At 36.5% G+C, this 10,862-nt stretch overlaps 1 non-coding gene across 1 annotated transcript; it reads left to right on the top strand.

Moving 5' to 3' along the window:
• The first annotated feature begins 1,047 nt into the window (after positions 1 to 1,047).
• Positions 1,048 to 1,155, top strand: LOC130971881 (small nucleolar RNA R71). The gene has a single exon (XR_009083085.1). It is a non-coding gene; the product is annotated as a small nucleolar RNA R71 (small nucleolar RNA).
• The last annotated feature ends 9,707 nt before the right edge of the window (positions 1,156 to 10,862 follow it).

The raw sequence follows: 10,862 nt of genomic DNA, 5'->3' as shown, positions 1-10,862 counted from the left end.
TTCATCCTCCCAAGTCTCATTTCCAAATAACTTGTCATTTAGCTTCATGATTGCTCCAAGGTATTTAGCAACTTGCTCTTCAGTGACATACTCATCCTCTTCAGAGGAAGAATACTCATCAGAGCTCATGAATGGCAGAAGTAAGTCCAATGGAATCTCTATGGTCTCATTTTGAGCCTCAGATTCCCATTGTTCCTCATTGAGGAACTCAGAGGAGATTGGTACACGCCCACTGAGGTCTTCCTCAGTGGCGTCCTCCTCCTCTCTTTCCTCTCCATTTTTGGCCATGTCTATGGCTTTGCACTCTCCTTTTGGATTTTCTTCTGTATTACTTGGGAGAGTGCTAGGAGGGAGTTCAGTAACTTTCTTGCTCAGCTGACCCACTTGTCCTTCCAAATTTCTGATGGAGGACCTTGTTTCATTCATGAAACTTTGAGTGGTCTTTATTAGATCAGAGACCATTGTTGCTAAGTCAGAAGTATTCTGCTTAGAACTCTCTGTCTGTTGCTGAGAAGATGATGGAAAAGGCTTGCCATTGCTAAACCTGTTTCTTCCACCATTATTGTTATTGAGACCTTGTTGAGGTCTCTCTTGATTCTTCCATGAGAAATTGGGGTGATTTCTCCATGAAGAATTGTAGGTGTTTCCATAGGGTTCTCCTAGGTAATTCACCTCTTCCATAGAAGGGTTCTCAGGATCATAGGCTTCTTCCTCAGATGAAGCTTCCTTAGTACTGCTTGGTGCATTTTGCATTCCAGACAGACTTTGAGAAATCAAATTGACTTGTTGAGTCAATATCTTGTTCTGAGCCAAAATGGCATTCAGAGTATCAATCTCAAGAACTCCTTTCTTCTTACTAGTCCCATTGTTCACAGGATTTCTTTCAGAAGTGTACATGAATTGGTTATTTGCAACCATTTCAATCAATTCTTGAGCTTCTGCAGGCGTCTTCTTCAGATGAAGAGATCCTCCAGCAGAGCTATCCAAAGACATCTTGGATAGTTCAGAGAGACCATCATAGAAAATACCTATGATGCTCCATTCAGAAAGCATGTCTGAAGGACATCTTCTGATTAATTGTTTGTATCTTTCCCAAGCTTCATAGAGGGATTCTCCATCCTTCTGTCTGAAGGTTTGGACTTCCACTCTAAGCTTACTCCATCTTTGTGGTGGAAAGAACTTTGCCAAGAAGGCATTGACTAGCTTTTCCCAAGAGTCCAGGCTTTCTTTAGGTTGAGAATCCAACCATATTCTAGCTCTGTCTCTTACAGCAAAAGGGAATAGCATCAGTCTATAGACCTCAGGGTTAACCCCATTAGTCTTGACTGTGTCACAGATTTGCAAGAATTCAGCTAAAAACTGATGAGGATCTTCCATTGAAAGTCCATGGAACTTGCAATTCTGTTGCATTAGAGAAACTAATTGAGGCTTAAGCTCAAAGTTGTTTGCTCCAATGGCAGGGATAGAGATGCTTCTCCCATAGAAATCAGGAGTAGGTGCAGTGAAGTCACCCAGCACCTTCCTTGCATTGTTGGCATTGTTGTTGTTTTCGGCTGCCATGTGGTCTTCTTCCTTGAAGAATTCGGTTAGGTCCTCTAAAGAGAGTTGTGCTTTGGCTTCTCTTAGTTTTCTCTTCAGGGTCCTCTCAGGTTCAGGGTCAGCTTCAACAAGAATGCCTTTGTCTCTGCTCCTGCTCATATGAAAGAGAAGAGAAAAAGAAAATGTGGAATCCTCTATGTCACAGTATAGAGATTCCTTGAAATGTCAGAGGAACAAAGAAATAGAAAGAAGAAGGAGAAGAAGAATTCGAACTTTAATTAGATAAGGATCGAATTGTGCATTTAGAAGGAGTGGTACTCCATAAATGGTAGGATGTGAGAAGGAGGGAAGTGGATTTTCGAAAATTCATTTAAAAGATTTTGAAAACATTTTGAAAATTTGATTGATAATTTTCGGAAATTAAAAGTGAAAAAGAAATCAAGTGATTTTTGAAAAAGATTTTGAAATTAGAAATTAAAAAGATTTGATTGAAAACTATTTTGAAAAAGATGAGGTTAAAAAGATTTAATTGAAAAGTTATGGTTTTAAAAAGATGTGATTGAGAAGATATGATTTGAAAACAATTTTAAAAGATATGATTTTAAAAATTAATGACTTGCCTAACAAGAAAAGATATGATTCAAACATAAAACCTTTCTTAATAGAAAAGGCAAAAAATGTTCAATCAAATCATTAATTGTTAGTAAGTATCTTTGAGAAAGGAAAGAAATTGATTTTGAAAACATTTGATTGAAAAGATATGATTTGAAAAAGATTTGGTTTTGAAAAACTTTGAAAACTTGAAAAAAAATTGATTTGGAAACAAAATCTTCCCCCTAGCACCATCCTGGCGTTAAACGCCCAGAATGGTATACATTCTGGCGTTTAATGCCCAAAATGCTACCTCTTTGGGCGTTAAACGCCCAACCAGGTGCCCTGGCTGGCGTTTAAACGCCAGTCTGCCTTCTTCACTGGGCATTTTTGAATGCTCAGCTTTTTCTGTATAATTCCTCTATAGTATGTTCTGAATCTTCAATTCTTTGTATTATTGACTTGAAAAGACACAAATTAAAAATATTTTTGGATTTTTAATAATCAAAATGCAACAAGAATCAAATAACAATGCATGCAAGACACCAAACTTAGCAGTTTGTGTACTACTGACACTATATGAGACACATGAACACTCAAGTCAATAGAATTTAAAGATCAAAACAAGAAATATATGCATGGATTCGCAAAATGTAACAAAAACATGCATTTGACACCAAACTTAAGATGAGACACTAGACTCAAGCAAGAAACATCAAATATTTTTGGTTTTTTTATGATTTTGTAATTTTTTTGTATTTTTCGAAAATTAAGTGGAAAAAGGTATCAAAATTCTTAATGAGAATTCCAGGAATCAGTGCAATGCTAGTCTAAGACTCCGGTCCAGGAATTAGACATGGCTTCACAGCCAGCCAAGCTTTTCAAAGAAAGCTTCGGTCCAAAACACTAGACATGACCAAAGGTCAGCCAAATCTTAGCAGATCACTGCTCCAAAAGCAAAATTGATGAAAATCAACAAGCTCTTGTGGTGATAAGTTGATACCTCGGTCCAATCAGATTAGACATGGCTTCTCAGCCAGCCAGATTTCAACAAATCATCATGAAACTCTAGAATTCATCTTCAAGAATTTCGAAAAAAATACCTAATCTAAGCAACAAGATGAACCGTCAGTTGTCCAAACTAGAACAATCCCAGGCATTGTGCATGCATCTTGCTGGGCTAATGCCCTTAAGATCACTTATGGACCACCCAAGAGCTGTCTTGTGTGTCCTTAGCACTTGAATTAGTGCTTCCTCTTCCTGTGGATTTAGAGCAGAGCTTATGATCACTGGAAAAGTGTCACCTTCTCCCAGAAATGCATATTTCAAGGATGGTGGTAGTGGCTTGAGCTCTGGTTTAGGAGGCTTATCTTCTTCCTGAGGAATTTTCAGAATTTCTTTTATTTCCTTTAGTTCCTCCAGATCAGGCTGAACATCTTTAAAGATGTCATCTAGCTCTGATTCAAGACTTTCAGTCATATTGACCTCCTCCACCAAAGAGTCAATAATATCAGTGCTCATGCAGTCATTTGACATGTCTGGATGCTGCATAGCTTTGACAACATTCAACTTGAACTCGTCATCATTGACTCTCAGGGTTAATTCCCCTTTTTGGACGTCAATGAGGGTCCGTCCAGTTGCTAGGAAAGGTCTTCCTAGAATGAGAGTTGCACTCTTATGCTCCTCCATTTCCAGCACTACAAAGTCAGTGGGAAAGGCAAATGGCCCAACCTTGACAATCATGTCCTCAATTATGCCTGATGGGTATTTAATGGAGCCATCAGCAAGTTGGAGACATATCCTGGTTGGTTTAACTTCTTCAGCCAAGCCAAGCTTTCTGATAGTGGATGCAGGTATTAGGTTGATACTTGCCCCAAGATCACATAAAGCTTTCTTGGTACAAGTACCCTCTAATGTGCATGGTATCATAAAGCTTCCAGGATCTTTAAGCTTCTCTGGTAAGCTCTTTAATATGACTGCACTGCATTCTTCAGTGAGAAAAACTTTTTCAGTTTCTCTCCAATCCTTCTTATGACTTAAGATCTCTTTCATGAACTTAGCATAAGAAGGTATTTGCTCAAGTGCCTTTGCAAACGGAATCTTTATTTCAAGAGTCCTTAGATAGTCTGCAAAGCGGGCAAATTTCTTATCCTGTTCCGCTTGGCGGAGTTTCTGAGGATAAGGCATCTTGGCTTTATATTCTTCAACCTTAGTTACTGCAGGTTTATTTCCTACAGAAGTGGTTGGAGGAGCCTGCTTAAGGGGGTTGTTATCAGCACTTGCAAGTGTCTGACCCCTTTGTGGCGTTTGAACGCCAGGATTGGGTGCTTTTAGGGCATTTAACGCCAGATTGCAACCCTTTTCTGGCGTTTGAACGCCAGAAGTGGCTACCCATTGGGTGTTTAACGCCACTTTCTTACCCTTTTCTGGCGTTTGAACGCCAGAATCATTCCTCTCTAGGCTCTTACTGTCCTCAGAGGGATTTTGGGTAGTTGGTTGGTCATCCTCTGTCAGTTGTTCCTTTCTTAGCTTTCTGCTGCTTTGAGTTGAAACATTCAATGTCTTCCCACTCCTTAATTTAACAGCTTGGCATTCTTCTGTTATCTGTTTAGATAGTTGCTGTCTTGTCTGATTCAATTGTGCTTCCATATTCTTGTTAGCATTTTTAGTGTCTTGGAGCATCTATTTAAATTCTGCTAATTGTTTTGTCATAAGGAGTAATTACTGATTAAGCTCAACCATCTGTTCTTGAGGGTTAGGATCAGTAGTTACTGCCGTAGCTTCTTCTTTTATAGAGGACTCACTGCTAGAGTACAAATGTTGATTTCTAGCAACAATATCTATGAGCTCTTGAGCCTCTTCAATCGTCTTCCTCATATGTATAGATCCACCAGCTGAGTGGTCTAGAGACATCTGAGCTTTTTCTGTAAGCCCGTAGTAGAAGATGTCTAACTGTACCCACTCTGAAAATATTTCAGAGGGGCATTTTCTTAGCATACCTCTGTACCTCTCCCAGGCATTATAAAGGGATTCATTATCCTCTTGTTTAAAGCCTTGGATGTCCAGCCTTAGCTGTGTCATCCTTTTTGGATGGTAGAATGGATTCAGGAATTTGTCTGATAACTGTCTCCATGTTTTTATGCTTGCTGTGGGTTGGTTATTCAACCACCTCTTAGCTTGATCTTTTACAGCAAATGGAAACAGTAATAATCTGTAGACATCCTGATCCACCTCTTTATCACGTACTGTGTCAGCAATTTGTAAGAATTGTGCTAGAAACTCAGTAGGTTCTTCCTGTGGAAGACCAGAATACTGACAATTTTGCTGCACCATGATAATGAGTTGAGGATTTAGCTCAAAGCTGCTTGCTTTAATGGGAGGTATACAGATGCTACTCCCATATGCAGCTGTAATGGGGTTGGCATATGACCCCAGAGTCCTTCTGGACTGCTCAATTTCACCTAGATCCATGATGGAGAAAGGGAGATGATGCGGATATTATTTATTTATTTTTTTATTAAAAATGACCGAAAGGAAAAAAATAAAATAAAATAAATGGAAAATAAATAAAATTTCGAAAACTAAAAGAAAATAAGATCAAAGCAAATTGAAAACTAAATCAATTAGTTAATTAAAAAGATATGATTGAAAATATGATTGCAATTAAAAAGATTTGATTTTTGAAAAAGATTTGAAAAGATCAATTTTTGAGATTAGAATTTTGACTTGACTAAAAAAAAGATATGATTTTGAAAATCTTTGACTAAATTAATGCAAAATTTCGAAAATTATGAGTAAAATAAGGAAAGGATATTTTTTTGATTTTTAAATTTTAATTAGGAAAGAGAAAAACAACAACAAGACACTAAACTTAAAAATTTTAGATCAAAACAAAGAGAACAAACAAGAAAACTTTGAATGTCAAGATGAACACCAAGAAAACTTTAAAGGTCAAGATGAACACCAAGAACAAATTTTTGAAAAAATTTTAAGTGAATAAAAGCACAAAAGACACCAAACTTAAAATTTTTAGAAAATCAAACACAAATTTTCGAAAACTTAAAGGAAAACACAAGGAAGACACCAAACTTAAAATATGAAACTAAAATCAAATAAAAGACTCTAAACCAACAAAAATAAAACAGTCCTAATCTAAGCAACAAGATAAACCGTCAGTTGTCCAAATTCGAACAATCCCCGGCAACGGCACCAAAAACTTGGTGCACGAAATTGCAATCACACTTTTGCAATCCCGCACAACTAACCAGCAAGTGTACTGGGTCGTCCAAGTAATACCTTACGTGAGTAAGGGTCGATCCCACGGAGATTGTCGGCTTGAAGCAAGCTATGGTTATCTTGTAACTCTTAGTCAGGATATCAAAAATTATCAGGATTGATTGTGAAAAGCAAAAGAACATGAAATAAGTACTTGTTTTGCAGTAATGGAGAATAGGTTGAGGTTTTGGAGATACTCTGTCTTCTGAACCACTGCTTTCCTACTGTCTTCTTCTTCAAACACGCAAGGCTCCTTCCATGGCAAGCTGTATGTAGGGTTTCACCGTTGTCAATGGCTACCTCCCATCCTCTCAGCGAAAATGTTCAACGCGCTCTGTCACAGCACGGCTAATCATCTGTCGGTTCTCAATCGGGTTGGAATAGAATCCAGTGATTCTTTTGCGTCTGTCACTAACGCCCAGCCCTCAGGAGTTTGAAGCTCATCACAGTCATTCAATCCTTGAATCCTACTCAGAATACCACAGACAAGGTTTAGACCTTCCGGATTCTCTTGAATGCCGCCATCAATTCTAGCTTATACCACGAAGATTCCGATTAAAGAATCCAAGAGATATCTACTCAATCTAAGGTAGAACGGAGGTGGTTGTTAGGCACATGTTCATAGTTGAGAATGATGATGAGTGTCACGGATCATCACATTCATCCGGTTTAAGAACAAGTGATATCTTAGAATAGAAGCAAGCATGATTGAATGAAAAACAGTAGTAATTGCATTAATCCATCAAGACACAGCAGAGCTCCTCACCCCCAACCATGGGGTTTAGAGACTCATGCCGTAAAAGATACAATGAGAAACGTGTAAAGTGTCATGAGGTACAGATACAATGTCAAAAGATCCTATTAATAGTGAACTAGTAACCTAGGGTATACAGAAATGAGTAAATGACGTAAAAATCCACTTCCGGGGTCCACTTGGTGTGTGCTTGGGCCGAGCATTGAAGCTTTTATGTGTAGAGACTTTTTCTGGAGTCAAACGCCAGCTTTTATGCCAGTTTGGGCGTTTAACTCCAATTTTTATGCCAGTTCCAGCGTTAAACGCTGGGAATTCTGAAGATGATTTGCAACGCCGGTTTGGGCCATCAAATCTCAGGCAAAGTATGAACTATTATACATTACTGGAAAGCCCAGGATGTCTACTTTCCAACGCCGTTGAGAGCGCGCCAATTGGGCTTCTGTAGCTCCAGAAAATCCACTTCGAGTGCAGGGAGGTCAGAATCCAACAGCATCTGCAGTCCTTTTCAGCCTCTGAATCAGATTTTTGCTCAGGACCATCAATTTCAGCCAGAAAATATCTGAAATCACAGAAAAACACACAAACTCATAGTAAAGTCCAGAAAAGTGAATTTTAACTAAAAACTAATAAAAATATAATAAAAACTAACTAAAATATACTAAAAACATACTAAAAACAATGCCAAAAAGCGTATAAATTATCCGCTCATCAGGAAGCATGGAAAAGCTTTGACCATATCCACTCTGATTTTGCTTTGGAGCCTAGAAACATTAAGTTAGGTCTTTTCTATGATGGGTTCACCCCAAATTTCCAATTTAGCAAACATTATTCTTGTTTGCCCGTAATTGTTATTCCATACAATCTACCTCCTGGGATGTGTATGAAAGGCCTTATATGTTTTTAACTTGCTTAATACCTGGTCCTAATAACCCTAAAGCCAACATTGATGTATTCTTGGGACCCTTGATTGACGAATTAAATGATTTGTGGAATCCTAGTGTTTTAACGTATGATATTATAGAAAAGAAGAATTTTGTCATAAAGGAGGCATTGATGTGGACTATCAATGATTTCCTAGCTTATGGGATGTTGTCTGGGTAGATGACACAAGGAAGATTGTCATGTCCTATTTGCATGGAGGATACCAAGTCTTTTACACTCTCACATGGAGGCAACGCATCATGATTTGATTGTCATCGGAGGTTTTGCCGATAGACCACCCTTATAGGTGCAATAAGAGTGATTTTAGGAAGAATAAAATAGAAAGTGAAGAGGCTCCTACCAGATTAAGTGGTTTGGAGATTTTGCAAAGGGTTAAAGGACTTGGAAAGATACCATATAATGGAAAGTGGATCAAATCGCGAGAGTATGGTGTTACTCACAATTGGACTAAGCAAAGTGTGTTTTGGGAGTTACCTTATTGGAAGGATAACCTGGTTCGTCACTGTCTTGATGTAATGCACGTAGAGAAGAATGTGCTTGATAACATAATGAATACTGTTATGAACACTGATAGAACTAAAGACAATGAAAAGGCTAGGATAGACCTAGCTAAACTGTGCAAGCGTCCAGATTTACATTCACAACATGTCGGTGATAATTGTTGGTCCAAACCTAAGGCAGCTTATACTTTAACTTCTGAACAACAACAAGACATGTATATGTGGGTGCAACAACTTAGATTCCCAGATGGTTATGCATCTAACCTATGGTTAGTCTTCCCTCATTCTCAATCAAATTAGTCATTAACTCATTATTTTGCTCTCATAGAATTTCAGCATCATGCCTATATTAGTCAGCTAAACTATTGTATAGACATCTCCCCTATTATATATTGGCAATATAACTGCTATTTGTTATTTTCAAAATTTTAAATATTTCAATGCGAACATGTTTGTAGCAGTACTAAGACGTCTCAATTGTGTATAGCAAAATGGCTTGCCCTGTTTCTTTGGCTTAGCTCCTGAAAATTTTTGTTTTAAGCTCATTATTTACTCACTAAATTCGAATGTAATGTAGATCTCTAATTTCTGTGAATGATTAAAGTTGATTTTACTTATCTCTGTTTGTATTCATGCCAATACACGACATGATTCAAATGTTAGTTTTGTAAATCTTGAATTCAAGATGGCAATTTGATGCTAATATTTGGTCTTGTATGTTTAGGTTGGCAAGAGTGATCTTTCCTTTCCCATCCAAAAGAAATGAGCGAGCAGAGAATTTCTAAGAAAAAAAGCGCATCTTCGGCCAAGAACAAATACTTTTGGTGTAGTATGGTTTCTTTTATTTTAAACATATTTGTGTCAAGCTTGTTTAACCTGTCTGCTTCACTATTCTAAAAGAAAAAATTATTTAATCTTCCTTCTTGTAAAAACTTTCATCTGCCTATAAATCCTTTTCATATTCTTGTTTTTCATCCATCATATTGCAGATGGTTTATAGTTAAGGGTTTCTACATAGAAGAATGCTAGGGAATACACATCTCTTAGTTTGATTTATTTAGTGTTATAGTGTTGTGGAATTCAACTGCTATTTTTGCTTGTTTCATATGCGGATATGAAATTCATAAAATATGAGTCAATCCTAGCTAGTTTTAGTTTTTTTTCTTTACAATTTAAGTTGAATTACTATGATAGCTTTAAATCTTTTAATATAGATGAATAAAAATGAGAACTTGTATTGCATATTCTAGATAATCTACAAAGAAATATTGTAAACATATTTGATATTGATTTGAAATTACTCCCTGGAGGGTAGTCTTATTTTGTTGCAAGTGTGTTGCAATGGTATGCGCTGGTAGGTGTGTTAAATCTTGATTAATGTATTTAAAATTAACGATCCATAAATATTCAAATACCAGTTCATAAGTTAAATCTAAGCTACTTTGTTACTTTTCCAATTTATTGGTCCAGTCAAGTAGACCCTCAAATAATTAATGTCATCCTTGTAGGTTGAAGACCTAGTCCTGTTAATTTTTTATTATGCAATTTATTCTTATAGATATGTTTTGCAGGGTAAAATGTTTAGCTGTTGTTTGTTAATCTCCTTTCTCTATTTTTCAATTGCACAACATATTTTGCTATGCTTGTATTTGTTTAAAATTCTAATGGTGTGATTGATTAAAGTAAGTTCTGTTACTATCTTACTTTTAAAATTCCAGCAAGGTCCAATTATTGAGGTTTACATGGATTCTCTCAGGCTCATTAAAATTTGAGAAGATAATTGAATTTACAAATCTAGGGTTGATTAGTAGTGTTTTCATAAAGTAGTGGTTAATAAGAGAAGCTAAAAGATTACACGGCTATATACTTTAATTTATGTAATTTAGAAACCCTATGATGACATTTTATTTTTTAAAACAAATAAGATTATCACCATCTCCGATTTTTATTTGTTAAGGAAAAATGTGTTGCCATGTACAAGCGTGATCTCCATGAAAATCCAGGCATTGTATGTTTTTTAAATTCTTTCTATATTTTTTTATTAGCTTCTATGATCTTGTTCATGATCATTCTACTTTCATTTTTTTCCATTTAAATTTCCATCAAATTTAATTATACAAAGACTCAACTATATAGGATGAAATTTTAAGCCCCTCGTCAGTATTACAAAATTGTAAATCTTTTTCATATTTAAAATGCTTATAATGTAACTTAAAATAAGGAACCCTAACGTCTAAGATTGAAAAAAAAAATACAATCTA

The sequence above is a fragment of the Arachis stenosperma genome, chromosome 3 (genome assembly GCF_014773155.1).
Source record: "Arachis stenosperma cultivar V10309 chromosome 3, arast.V10309.gnm1.PFL2, whole genome shotgun sequence".
Taxonomy (NCBI): Eukaryota; Viridiplantae; Streptophyta; class Magnoliopsida; order Fabales; family Fabaceae; genus Arachis; species Arachis stenosperma.
This window is presented reverse-complemented; position numbering and strand designations above follow the sequence as displayed.